Consider the following 15,089-nt stretch of genomic DNA (forward strand, 5'->3'; position numbering starts at 1 on the left):
TCGTTGCTGAATGGCCACAATGGTGTTGGGAAGAACCCCTTTCTAGCAGCACTATCTTACCTGCTGAGGACAGCCTCACTGATGCAAAAAAACAAAAAAGCACCCAATTCAGCCAGACACTTCTCACTGACTGCTGACCACTTCTGACACATCTCTTGCTGATCTCACAGATCCCAGGCTTAGTTTTGGAATACCTCAATCAGACTCATTGTCTTATCAGAGTATTTCATACAGCAAATTTTGCACTTGGCATCCACATCACTGGACAGTCACATGGCCTTGCTGCCACCATGTTTTTTTCCCCTGATAACACTTACAATGAGTATGGAATCATACAGCACAGAAGTAGGCCATTCAGCCAAATGTGCTTGTACTGGCTCTTTGAAAGAGCTATCCAATTAATCCCACTCCCCTACTCTTTCTCATAGCCCTGCAATGACTTCCTTTTTAAGCATACATATATACAATTTCTTTTTGAAAGTTACTGGAGAATCTGCTTCCACCATCCTTTCAGGCAGTGCATTCCAGACCACAATAACTCGCTGCCTAAAAAATATTCTCCTCATCCCCCATCCAGATCTTTTACCAGTACTGTTGAGTGCAACTGGCAAAGTTAATGCCTAGATGAACAAGTCAGCAGCTATAGTGTGATACGATGGTCCCACTATTCAACGAACCTAATATTTTCCCTATCAACAGTGAATGATTATCCCTGGTGTGGTCAGTCAAAGGAATTAGAAAGTTAGTCAAAGACTAGGTCCAGGGACTGGAAAATTGGAGACCCCATTGCAGACCCCACCCACAAGATAATTCCCACCTTGCTCAATACCTTTTTTTTAAACCTTTTTCTTAAACATAGGAAGTTTTTATCAGAATCATGAGTGGATGATCATTTGGCATCCAGTCCTTTACCTAAGATGGGAAGTATATGAAGATGTTCAGAGGGCCAAGGTACAAGCGCAGGTCAGCAAGTCCTTTCAGCCCTCACTGAACTTAACTCTGCCTTGATATTTTGATGCATTCACGGTTTCAGTCAAGACTGCCTGTATTTGTGGACAAAATCAGAATCAGCAGGCACATGGATTGATCGGTGAAGTGGATGCCCAGAATGCAAGTTCAGAAAGAAACTTTTAAAATTCAGCATTTTCCAGTGAATTGTATCAAAAGTGTAACAGAACATTGCAGAAATCTTTCAAACAGTACTTATCATTTATTAGGGATATCACAATATGACTCACAGTCAATGCTCACTAACAACATTCACTCCGCATTGATCTCACTCTCTTTGTTAGTAGTGAAATATCTGGTTACCTGGGCAAGAAAGACCTTAATCCCATAAGTGTTGCATACAAGTAACTCACTTATCCAAATATCACAGCTCACACAATGGAGTCCTTCCCAGACCAGATGGAAAGCAGAGGTAATGGAAAGTACAGGAAAGGGAGTGACCAGTACTGGGTGTGCATCATGGGGAGTGATCATGGCAGGGTGTGGAACACGGGAGTGATCAGTACAGGGTGGGCAGCATGGGTATTAATTGTGTTTTAATGGTATGCAGGTGGTGGACATTAACTGAGGATTCTCTTGTGCCAAGTCTGGTTGTTGGGTTTGGAGCTGTATGCTTGTAATGTGTAATTCTTGTAAATAAATGCTTAGAGAAGTGTGTGTAAAGATTGGCTCCAGTGCTATGCTTCACCAACTGGCTTTCTGATTATAACATGGTAGCAGAGGATGGTTGAAGGTGAAAGTTGGAAGCTAAGAACACTTTAAGACAGAAAACTACAATCCTAGAAACCATTGTGGAAAATGTCAGAAAGCAAATATAAATATCAGAATCTGATAACCCTCTGATGCTCTTATAAAATTAAAGGTTAAGTACTTTGTGGGTGGATGCCCATCAATTGGACATTGACGAAGATTGATAATAATGAATTCTTGGATGATATTTACAAGAAAAATGAACAGTCAGATCCATATGGTGCGTGATTGGTCTTTGAAACCGACAGTCATTCAATGGAAGAAAACTTCATGGACTTTAACTGATTGTATTAAAGATTGACAAGATTCAATTTGTGGCTCCCTGGAGCAATATTAGCATTTACATTGCTGGGTTGAGCTAAGATGTCCCATATGGACAAGCTACAGGTTCTAACTGGTGCTTGATTCTTGGAGAGGGAGACCTTGCTGGACCTCCACCAGGATTACAGATTGACCTTTCTGACTTGTCATAAACGCTGGGCAAAAAGGAAATCTCAAATTAAGTGGGCAGATGCAATTTATCAGCTGATTTTTTTTACCAGAAGGAATGTTTGTAGAAGGGACATCATGCAATGAAATGCTTTGAACAGAATATAAAGTTTTTTGATTTAATTTGTTTTGAAGTTTTGGTTGCACATATAAACTATTTTTTAAAGAGAGAAGGGAATCTGTTAATTGTATATTAATTGTGTTGGGTTGTGTTCAGGCAGTGGAAATTAACTGGGGATTGATTCATAGCCCTATAGATACAGACAGAAACTGTGGTTGGTGAGTTAGGAAGTGCTTGGTTGTAATGTGTAATTCTGTAAATAAATGAAAGTGTGTAAAAGATTGGGTCCAGTTCTATCCTTCGCCAGTTGGCTTTCTGGAGTAAAGCAATGGGGAGTGATCAGCGTGCAGTGTGGAGTTGTGGAGCAAGGGTGGTAACCAGTACAGGATGTGGGGCATGGGTCTAGTGCACCATAAGCAGCTTGTTCAATGGCTGCCTTCTGTGCTGTAAAGTTCATGCAGCCCATTGTGCCTGTGCCAATGCGGTTACTTAAAGACCTCATTCTCTGCCCACAAATTGACCAAGTCCAATGACTAATGGCTTCAATGTAATCTTCTTTGTACTCCTAAATTTCCAAGGCCAAGTACTGGTGCAACACATAGCACTAGACCAAGATTATGTTCATCACACAACATAGCACACTACTTCTGAATTGACCACATGCTCCACAGTGAGAATAGGCACTTTGGTTAGGATTTGCCAGTCCCCTCCAATGGGGCACATCTCCAGCAGGCTGGGATGTCTGCCTGCTATGGGAAAGCTTCTGTAAAGGACTAACCAACACACTTGCAGTGAGGACTGCTAGCGGACACTGGAAGACGTAACACCCCCCTCAACAAGTAAGCAGCTGTGCTGAGAATCCATTATCCTGCCACTCAGTTAGTTACTATTCCTCAATATTAACAAATCAGAGAATAGGGCTTAAAAGATTCGGATGTGATGTTCCACAAGGATTAGTGCTGGGACTACTGATCTTCATTATTTACATACATGATTTGACCAAATTTAAAAATTTGTGCATGACAGCAAAGAGGGGGATGGGAGTTGCTTAATACAGAGGATGACTTGCATAATGGCTGTGTAATTAGCGATGGACTTCAACATAGTGTAGGATAATACATTTTGGTAGGAAGAAATAGGGAGGCCTTGGAAAATAAATGTTTAAATGGAGTTGAGGAACTGGGGGACCTAGGGGGTACAGACACACAAATCACAAATAGTAGTGACATTAAGACCATTTTAAAAATAAAGAAAACAAAGTACATATTTGTAGATAGAGTGAAAAAGCAGAGAAGTCATGATAAACTTGTATAGAACATTGGTGAGATCAACTTGGAGCATTATGCACAATTCTGGTCTCATTATAAAAAAGGCTTAGCAGATCTAAAGATTTACAAGAATGACACCAGGACTGAGAGTTTATATCTATAAGGAAAAATTGAATAGGCTGTAGAACTTCTCTGAAGAAAAAAAGAACACAGAGGGGTGACCGGATAGAGATCTTTAAGTTAATGAATGGTATTGTTAGGGTAGATCATAGCACTGACTGGACTCGCACAGACGCAATGATTGCACTGACTGGACTCACACTGACCCAATGATTGCACTTATTGTGCTTGCACTGAACCAATGATTGCACTGACTGGATTCACACTGACCCAATCATTGCACTGACTGGACTCGCACTGAACAAATGATTCCATTGACTAGACTCACACTGACCCAGTGATTGCACTGACTGGACTCACACTGACCCAATGATTGCACTTACTGTGCTCGCACTGAACCAATGATTGCACTTACTGTGCTTGCACTAAACCAATGATTGCACTGGCTGTGCTCACACTGAACCAATTATTGCACTGACTGGATTCACACTGACCCAATCATTGCACTGACTGGACTCGCACTGAACAAATGATTCCATTCACCAGACTCACACTGACCCAGTGATTGCACTGACTGGACTCACACTGACCCAATGATTGCACTTACTGTGCTCGCACTGAACCAATGATTGCACTGGCTGTGCTCGCACTGAACAATTGATTGCACTGACTGGATTCACACTGACCCCATCATTGCACTGACTGGATTGCACTGAACCAATGATTGCACTGACTGTGCTCACACTGAACCAAAGATTGCACTGACTGTGCTCACACTGAACCAATGATTGCACTGACTGTGCTCACACTGAACCAATGATTGCACTGACTGTGCCTGCACTGACCCAATGATTGCACTAACTGTGCTCGCACTGACCCAGTGATTGCGCTGACTGGGCTCGCACTGACCCACTGATTGCGCTGACTGGGCTTGCACTGACCAATGATTGCACTGACTGTGCTCGCACTGACCCAATGTTTGCACCGACTGGCTCGCACTGACCCAGTGATTGCACTGACTGGACTCGCACTGACCCAATGATTGCACTGACTGGCTCGCACTGATCCAATGTTTGCACTATCTGTGCTCGCACTGACCGAGTGAATGCACTGACTGGGCTTGCGCTGACCCAATGCTTCCACTGACTGGACTCGCACTGACCCAGTGATTGCACTGATTGGATGAGCGCAGACCCAATGATTGCACTGAGTGGGCTCGCACTGACCGATAATTGCATGACTGGATTCGCGCTAACCCAGTGATTGCACTGACTGGGCTTGGACTGACCCAATGGTTGAACTGACGGGTTTGCGCTGACCCAATGATTTCACTGACTGTGCTCACACTGACTCAATGATTGCACTAACTGTGCTCGTGCTGATCCAATGATTCCACTGACTGGGCTCGCACTGACCCAGTGATTGCACTGACTGCGCTTGTGCTGACCCAGTGATTGAACTGATTGGCTTGTGCTGACCCAATGATTTCACTGACTGGCTTGCGCTTACCCAATGATAACACTGACTGGGCTTGCGTTGACCCAATGATTTCACTGACTGGAGTCGCACTGACCCAATGATTGCACTGACTTGTGCCCACGCTGACCCAATTATTACACTGACTGGCTCGCGCTGATGCAATGATTGCATTGGCTGGATTCGAGCTGACCCAATGAATTCACAGACTGGACTCGCACTGACCCAATGATTTCACTGACTGGCTGGCACTGACCCAGTGATTACACTGACTGGGCTTGTGCTGACCCAATCATTGAACTGATTGGTTTGTGCTGACCCAATGATTTCACTGACTGGCTTGCGCTGACCCACTGATTACACTGACTGGGCTTGCGCTGACCCAATGATTTGACTGACTGGAGTCGCTCTGACCCAAAGATTGCACTGCTTGTGCCCACGCAGACCCAATTATTACACTGACTGGCTCGCGATGACGCAATGTTTGCACTGACTGGAGTCGCACTGATCCAATGCTTGCACTGGATGGGCTTGGACTGACCCGATAATTGCACTGACATGGCTGGCACTGATCCAGTGATTGCACTGACTGTGCTCACGCTGACCCAATGATTGCACTGAATGGACTCGCACTGACCCAATAATTGCACTGACTGGACTCGCACTGACCCAATGATTTCACTGACTGGGCTCACACGGACCCAATGATTGCACTGACTGGGCCGGCACTGACCCAGTGATTGCACTGACTGGGATTGCGCTGACCCAGTTGGTGCACTGACTGGACTCGCATTGACCCAATGATTTCACTGACTGGGCTCGCACTGATCCAATAATTGCACTGACTGGACTCGCACTGACCCAACGATTTCACTGACTGGGCTCGCACTGATCCAATAATTGCACTGACTGTGCTCGCGCTGACCCAATAATTGCACTGATTGGACTCACACTGACCCAATGATTGCACTGACTAGGATTGTGCTGACACAGTGATTGCCCTGACCGGGCTTGCGCTGACCCAATGATTGCACTGACTGGGCTCGCACTGACCCAGTGATTGCGTTGACTGGGCTTGCACTGACTCAGTGATTGCACTGACTGTGCTCGCACTAACCCAATGATTGCACTGACTGTGCTCGCGCTGACCCTATGATTGCACTGACTGGGATTGTGCTGACCTAGTGGTTGCACTGACTGTGCTCGCACTGAATCAATGATTTCACTGACTGGACACGCGCTAACTGATGATTGCACTAACTGGGCTTACACTAACAAGATAATTGCACTGACTAGAATTGTGCTGACCCAGTGATTGCACTGACTGGGCTTGTGCTGACCCAATGATTGAACTGACTGGAATCACACTGACCCAATGATTTCACTGACTGGATGCGCGCTGACCGATGATTGCACTGACTGGGCTCGCACTGACACGATAATTGCACTGACTGGATACGCGCTGACCCAGTGATTGCACTGACTGGGCTTGTGCTGACCCAATGATTGCACTGACTGGGCTTATGCTGATCAGTGATTGAACTGACTGGCTTGTGCTGACCCAATGATTCCACTGACTGGCTTGTGCTGACCCAATGGTTTCACTGACTGGAGTCACACTGACCCAATGATTGCACTAACTGTGCCCACACAGACCCAATTATTACACTGACAGGGCTTGCACTGACCCAATGATTGCACTGACTGGGCTTATGCTGACCCAGTGATTGAACTGACTGGCTTGTACTGACACAGTGATTGCACTGACTGGGCTGGCACTGACCCAGTGATTGCCCTGACTGGGCTTGCGCTGACCCAATGATTGCACTGACTGTGCTCGCACTGACCCAATGAATGCACTGACTGGGCTCGCACTAACCCAATGATTGCACTGACTGGCTCACGCTGAGCCAATTATTGCACTGAATGAGCTCGCACTGACCCAGTGATTGCACTGACTGGGCTGGCATTGACCCAGTGATTGCACTGACTGGGCTCGCGCTGACCCAATGATTCCACTGATTGGACTCACACTGACCCTTTGATTGCACTGACTGGGATTGTGCTGACCCAGTGGTTACACTGACTGGACTCGCACTGACTCAATGATTTCACTGACTGGACGCGCGCTGACCGATGATTGCACTGACTGGGCTCACACTAACAAGATATTTGCACTGACTGGATTTGCGCTGACCCAGTGATTGCACTGACTGGGCTTATGCTGACCCAATGATTGAATTGACTGGAATCGCACTGACCCAATGTTTGCACTGACTGGGCTTATGCTGATCAGTGATTGAACTGACTGGCTTGTGCTGACCCAATGATTCCACTGACTGGCTTGTGCTGACCCAATGGTTTCACTGACTGGAGTCACACTGACCCAATGATTGCACTAACTGTGCCCACACAGACCCAATTATTACACTGACAGGGCTTGCACTGACCCAATGATTGCACTGACTGGGCTTATGCTGACCCAGTGATTGAACTGACTGGCTTGTACTGACACAGTGATTGCACTGACTGGGCTGGCACTGACCCAGTGATTGCCCTGACTGGGCTTGCGCTGACCCAATGATTGCACTGACTGTGCTCGCACTGACCCAATGAATGCACTGACTGGGCTCGCACTAACCCAATGATTGCACTGACTGGCTCACGCTGAGCCAATTATTGCACTGAATGAGCTCGCACTGACCCAGTGATTGCACTGACTGGGCTGGCATTGACCCAGTGATTGCACTGACTGGGCTCGCGCTGACCCAATGATTCCACTGATTGGACTCACACTGACCCTTTGATTGCACTGACTGGGATTGTGCTGACCCAGTGGTTACACTGACTGGACTCGCACTGACTCAATGATTTCACTGACTGGACGCGCGCTGACCGATGATTGCACTGACTGGGCTCACACTAACAAGATATTTGCACTGACTGGATTTGCGCTGACCCAGTGATTGCACTGACTGGGCTTATGCTGACCCAATGATTGAATTGACTGGAATCGCACTGACCCAATGTTTGCACTGACTGTGCTCGCACTGACCCAGTGATTGCACTGACTGGGCTTGTGCTGACCCAGTGATTGCACTGACTGGGCTTGTGCTGACCCAATGATTGAATTGACTGGAATCGCACTGACCCAATGTTTGCACTGACTGTGCTCGCACTGACCCAGTGATTGCACTGACTGGGCTTGTGCTGACCCAGTGATTGCACTGACTGGGCTTACGCTGACCCAATGATTGCACTGAGTGGACTTGCACTGACCCAGTGATAGCACTGACTGGACTCTCGCTGACCCAATGATTTCACTGACTGGGCTCGCAGTGACCCAGTGATTGCGCTGGCTGAACCCGCTGACTTAATGATTGCACTGACTGGGTTCGCACAGACCCAATGATTGTACTGACTGGACTTGTACTGACCCAATGATTTCACTGACTGGCTCACACTGACCCAGTGATAGCACTGACTGGACTCGCACTGACCCAATAATTGCGCTGACTGGACTCGCACTGACCCAATGATTGCACTGACTGGATTGTATTGATCCAATAATTGCACTGACAGTGCTCGCACTGACCCAATGATTTCATTGACTGGCTCGCACTTTCCAATGTTTGCACTTACTGTGCTCACACTGACCCAGTGATTGCACAGACTGGGCTTGCACTGACCCAATGCTTGCACTGACTGGATTCGCACTGATCCAGTGATTGCACTGATGGACTCACATTGATCCAATGATTGCACTGACTGGACAAGCGCAGACCCGATGATTGCACCGAGTGGGCTCATGCTGACCCAATGATTACACTGACTGCCTCGCACTGACCCAGTGATTGCACTGACTGGATTCGCACTAAACCAGTGATTGCACTGACTGGGCTTGTGCTGACCCAATGATTGAACTGACAGGTTTGCGCTGTCCCAATGATTTCACTGATTGTGCTCGCACTGACCCAATGATTGCACTGACTGGTGTCGCACTGACCCAAAGATTGCACTGACTGTGCCCACGCAGACTCAATTATTACACTGACTGGCACGCGCTGACGCAATGATTGCACTGACTGTGCTCGCACTGACCCAATGATTGCACTGACTGTGCTCGCACTAACCCAATGATTGCACTGACTGTGCTCGCACTGACCCAAAGATTGTACTGACTGTGCCAATGCAGACCAATTATTACACTGACTGTGCTTGCGCTGATGCAATGATTGCACTGACTGTGCTTGCACTGAACCAATAATTGCACTGATTGTGCTCGCACTGACTCAATGATTGCACTGAATGGGCTCACACTGACCCAGTGATTGCACTGACTGTGCTTGCGCTGACCGAATGATTGCACTGACTGGCCTCACACTGACGCATTGATTGCACTGACTTGGATTGCGCTGACCCAATGATTACACTGACAGGGCTGATACTGACCCAATGATTGCACTGACAGTGCTCGCACTGAGCCAATGATTGCACTGACTGTGCAGGCACTGACCCAATGATTGCACTGACTGTGCAGGCGTTGACCCAATGATTGCACTGACTGTGCTCACGCTGACCCAATGATTACAATGACTGGGCTAACACTGACCTAGTGATTGCACCGACTGTGCTTTCACTAATCCAATGATTGCACTGACTGGACTCCCACTGACCCAATGTTTGCACTGACTGAGCTCGCACTGACCCAGTGATTGCACTGACTGGGCTCGCGCTGACACAGTGATTGTACTGACTGGGCTTGTGCTGAACCAATGATTGCACTGACTGGATTTGCACTGACCCAGTGAATGCACTGACTGGGATTGCGCTGACCCAGTGATTAAACTAACTGACATTGCGCTGACCCAATGATTGCACTGACTGGATGCGCACTGACCCGATGACTCAGCTGACTGGGCTTGCACTGACCCAATAATTGCACTGAGTGGATTCGTGCTGACCCAGTCAGTGGTTGCCCTGACTGGGCTTGTGCTGACCCAGTGATAGAACTGACTGGCTTGTGCTGACCCAATAATTTCACTGACTGGGCTCGCACTGACCCAGTGATTGCAATGACTGGACTCACGCTGACTCAATGATTGCACTGACTGTCTTGCGCTGACCTAATGATTGCACTGACTAGGCTCGCACTGACTCAGTGATTGCACTGACTGGGCTTGTGCTGACCCAGTGATTGCAGTGACTGGACCCAATGGTTGCACTGACTAGGCTGGCACTGACCCAGTCATTACACTGACTGGGCTGGCACTGATCCAATGATTCTGCTGACCGGACTAGCATTGACCCAATGATTGCACTGACGGGACTCGCACTGACAGAATCATTGTGCTGACTGGACTTGCACTGACCCAGTGATCGCGCTGTCTGGGCTCGGGCTGACAGAATCATTGCGCTGACTAGGCTAGCACTGACCCAGTCATTGCACTGACTGGGCTGCCACTGACCCAGTGATTGCGCTGACTGGACTCGCATTGACCCAATGATTGCACTGACTGGAGTCGCACTGACAGAGTCATTACACTGACTGTGCTCGCACTGACTCACTGATTGTACTGACTGGGCTTGCGCTGACCCAGTGATTGCAGTGACTGGACTCATGCTGACCCAATGATTGCACTGACTGGCTCGCACTAATCTGAAAATTGCACTGACTGGACTCACGCTGACCCAATGAATACATAGATTGGGCGTGCGCTGACCCGATGATTGCACTGATTGGAGTCGCGTTGATCCAATGATTGCACTGTTGGACTCGCACTGACCCAATGCTTGCACTGACTGGGATTGCGCTGACCCAATGATTGCACTGACTGGATTTGCACCGTGCCAATGATTGCACTGACTGGGCTTGCACTGACCCAGTGATCGCGCTGGCTGGGCTGGCGCTGACCCAATGATTGCACTGACTGGACTCGCACTCACGCAATCATTGCGCTGACTGGGCTTGCACTGACCCAATGATTGCACTGACTGGGCTCGCACAGAGCTAATGATTGCATTGACTGTGCTCACACTGACCCAATGATTGCACTGACTGGGCTGGCACTGACCCAGTGATTGCGCTGACTGAGCTCGCACTGATCCAATGATTGAACTGACTGGCTTGCGCTGACCCAATGATTGTACTGACTGTGCTCACGCTGACCCAATTATTACACTGACTGGGCTCACACTGACCGAATGATTGCACTGGCTGAACCCGCTGACCTAATGATTGCACTGACTGGTTTCGCACTGACCCAATGATTGCATTGACTGGTTTCGCACTGACCCAATGATTGCAATGACTGGACTCACACTGACCCAGTGATTGCACTGACTGTGCTCACGATGATCCAATGATTGCACTGACTGGCTTGTGCTGACGCAATGATTGCACTGACTGTGCTCACACTAACCCAATGAATGCACTGAATGGGCTTGGACTGACCCGATAATTGCACTGACTGGGCTGGCACTGATCAAGTGATTGCACTGACTGTGCTCGCGCTGACCCAATGATTGCACTGACTAGGCTAGCACTGACCCAGTCATTGCACTGACTGGACTGGCACTGACCCAGTGATTGCGCTGACTGGGCTCGCACTGACCCAGTGATTGCACTGACTGGGCTGGCACTGATCAAGTGATTGCACTGACTGGGCTGGCACTGATCAAGTGATTGCACTGACTGTGCTCGCGCTGACCTAATGATTGCACTGATTGGACTAACACTGACCCAATGATTGCACTGACTGGGGTCGCGCTGACTGATGATAGAACTGACTGAGCTCACACTGACCCAGCGATTGCACTGACTGTGCTTGTGCTCACCCAATGATTACACTGACTGGCCTTGCGCTGACCCAATGATTGCACTGACTGGAGTCGCACTGACTCAATGATTGCAATGACTGTGCTCGCACTGACCCAATGCTTGCACTGAATGGGCTCGGACTGACCCAGTGACTGCACTGACTGAGCTCACGCTGACACAATGATTGCACTGACTGGCTCGCGCTGACCCAATGATTGCACTGAATGGGCTCGGACTGATCCAACGATTGCACTGACTGTGCTCGCATTGACCCAATGATTGCACTGAATGGGCTTGCTCTGACCCGATAATTGCACTGATTGGACTGGCACTGACCCAGTGATTGCGCTGACTGGGCTCGCACTGACCCAGTGATTGCACTGACTGGGCTGGCACTGATCAAGTGATTGCACTGACTGGGCTGGCACTGATCAAGTGATTGCACTGACTGTGCTCGCGCTGACCTAATGATTGCACTGATTGGACTAACACTGACCCAATGATTGCACTGACTGGGGTCGCGCTGACTGATGATAGAACTGACTGAGCTCACACTGACCCAGCGATTGCACTGACTGTGCTTGTGCTCACCCAATGATTACACTGACTGGCCTTGCGCTGACCCAATGATTGCACTGACTGGAGTCGCACTGACTCAATGATTGCAATGACTGTGCTCGCACTGACCCAATGCTTGCACTGAATGGGCTCGGACTGACCCAGTGACTGCACTGACTGAGCTCACGCTGACACAATGATTGCACTGACTGGCTCGCGCTGACCCAATGATTGCACTGAATGGGCTCGGACTGATCCAACGATTGCACTGACTGTGCTCGCATTGACCCAATGATTGCACTGAATGGGCTTGCTCTGACCCGATAATTGCACTGATTGGGCTGGCACTGACCCAGTGATTGCACTGACTGTGCTCACGCTGACCCGATGATTGCACTGATTGGATTCACACTGACCCAATGATTGCACTGACTGGGATTGTGCTGGCCCAGTGGTTGCACTGATTGGGCTCGCACAGACCCAATGATTGTGCTGGCTGGACTTGCACTGACCCAGTGATTGCACTGACTGGGCTCGCACTGACCCAGTGATTGCACTGACTGGGCTCGCACTGACCCAGTGATTGCACTGACTGGGGTCGCACTGACCCAATGATTGCGCTGACTGGACTCGCAGTGACAAAATCATCGTACTGACTGAACTCGCACTGACCCTGTGATTGCGCTGACTGGGCTCACACTGACCCAATGATTACACTGACTGGCCTTGTGCTGACCCAATGATTGCACTGACTGTGCTTGCGCTGACCCAATGATTGCACTGACTGTGCTCACACTGACCCAACGAATGCACTGAACGGGCTGGGACTGACCCAGTGATTGCACTGAATGGCTCGCGCTGACCCAATGATTGCACTGAACGGGCTCGGACTGACCCAGTGATTACACTGAACGGGCTCGCGCTGACCCAATGATTGCACTGACTGTGCTCGCACTGACCCAATGAATGCACTGAATGGGCTTGGACTGATCCAATGATTGCATTGACTGTGCTCGCATTGACTCAATGATTGCACTGAATGGGTTCGCACTGACCTGATAATTGCACTGACTGCGCTTGTGCTGACCCAATGATTGCACTGACTGTGCTCACGCTGACACAATGATTACACTGACTGGCTCGCACTGACCCAATGATTGCATGGACTGCGCTCACACTGACACAATGATTGCACTGAATGGCTCGCACTGACCCGATAATTGCACTGACTGGCTCGTGCTGACTCAATGATTGCACTGACTGTGCTCGCACTGACCCAATGCTTGCAATGAATGGGCTCGGACTGACCCAGTGATAGCACTGACTGCGCTGGCACTGACCCAGTGATTGCACCGACGGTGCTCGCGCTGACCCGATGATTGCACTGATTGGACTCACACTGACCCAATGATTGCACTGACTGGGATTGCGCTGGCCCAGTGGTTGCACTGATTGGGCTCGCAAAGACCCAATGATAGCGCTGACTGGACTTGCACTGACTAAATCATTGCACTGACTGGACTCGCACTGACCCAACCATTGCGCTGACTGGACTCGCACTGACCCAGTGATTGCGCTGACTGGGCTCACACTGACCCAATGATTACACTGACTGGCCTTGCACTGAGCTAATGATTGCACTGACTGGAGTCGCGCTGCCCCAATGATTGCACTGACTGTGCTCGCACTGACACAATGATTGCACTGAATGGGCTCGAACTGATCCAATGATTGCACTGACTGTGTTTGCATTGACCCAATGATTGCACTGAATGGGCTCGCACTGACCCAATCATTGCACTGACTGGGCTGGCACTGACCCAGTGATTGCACTGACTGTGCTTACGCTGAATGGATGATTGCACTGATTGGACTCACACAGACCCAATGATTGCACTGACTGGGATTGCGCTGACCCATGATTGCACTTACTAGAATCACACTGACACAATAATTTCACTGACTGGACAAGAGCAGACCCAATGATTGCACTGAGTGGGCTCGCACTGACCCGATAATTGCACTGCCTGGATTCGCGATGGCCCAGTGATTGCATTGACTGGGCTTGTGCTGACTCAATGATTGAACTGACTGGAATCGCACTGACCCAATGTTTGCATGGACTGTGCTCGCACAGACCCTGTGATTGCACTGACTGGGCTTACGCTGACCCAATAATTACACTGACTGGATTTGCACTGATTGCACTGACTGGGATTGCGCTGACACAGTGATTAAACAAACTGACATCACGCTGTCCCAATGATTGCACTGACTGGACACGTGCTGATCCGATGATTGGGCTGACTGGGCTTGCACTGACCCAATAATTGCACTGACTTGATTCATGCTGAGCCAGTCAGTGATTGCACTGAATGTGCTTGCGCTGAACCAGTGATTGAACTGTCTGGCTTGTGCTGAACCAATAATTTCACTGACTGGCTTGCGCTGACCCAGTGATTGCACTGACTGTGCTCGCACTGACCCAATGATTGCGCTGACTTGACTCGCACTGACCCAATGTTTGCACTGACTGGGC

The 15,089-nt window shown here is 49.0% G+C and overlaps 1 protein-coding gene across 17 annotated transcripts in view; it reads right to left on the reverse strand.

The window, feature by feature from the left end:
- kif1aa (kinesin family member 1Aa) overlaps positions 1–15,089 on the reverse strand; it is a 290,591-nt gene that overhangs the window by 90,749 nt on the left and 184,753 nt on the right. The gene's annotated exons all lie outside the window — the stretch shown is intronic.

The sequence above is a fragment of the Carcharodon carcharias genome, chromosome 2 (genome assembly GCF_017639515.1).
Source record: "Carcharodon carcharias isolate sCarCar2 chromosome 2, sCarCar2.pri, whole genome shotgun sequence".
NCBI classification, from domain to species: Eukaryota; Metazoa; Chordata; class Chondrichthyes; order Lamniformes; family Lamnidae; genus Carcharodon; species Carcharodon carcharias.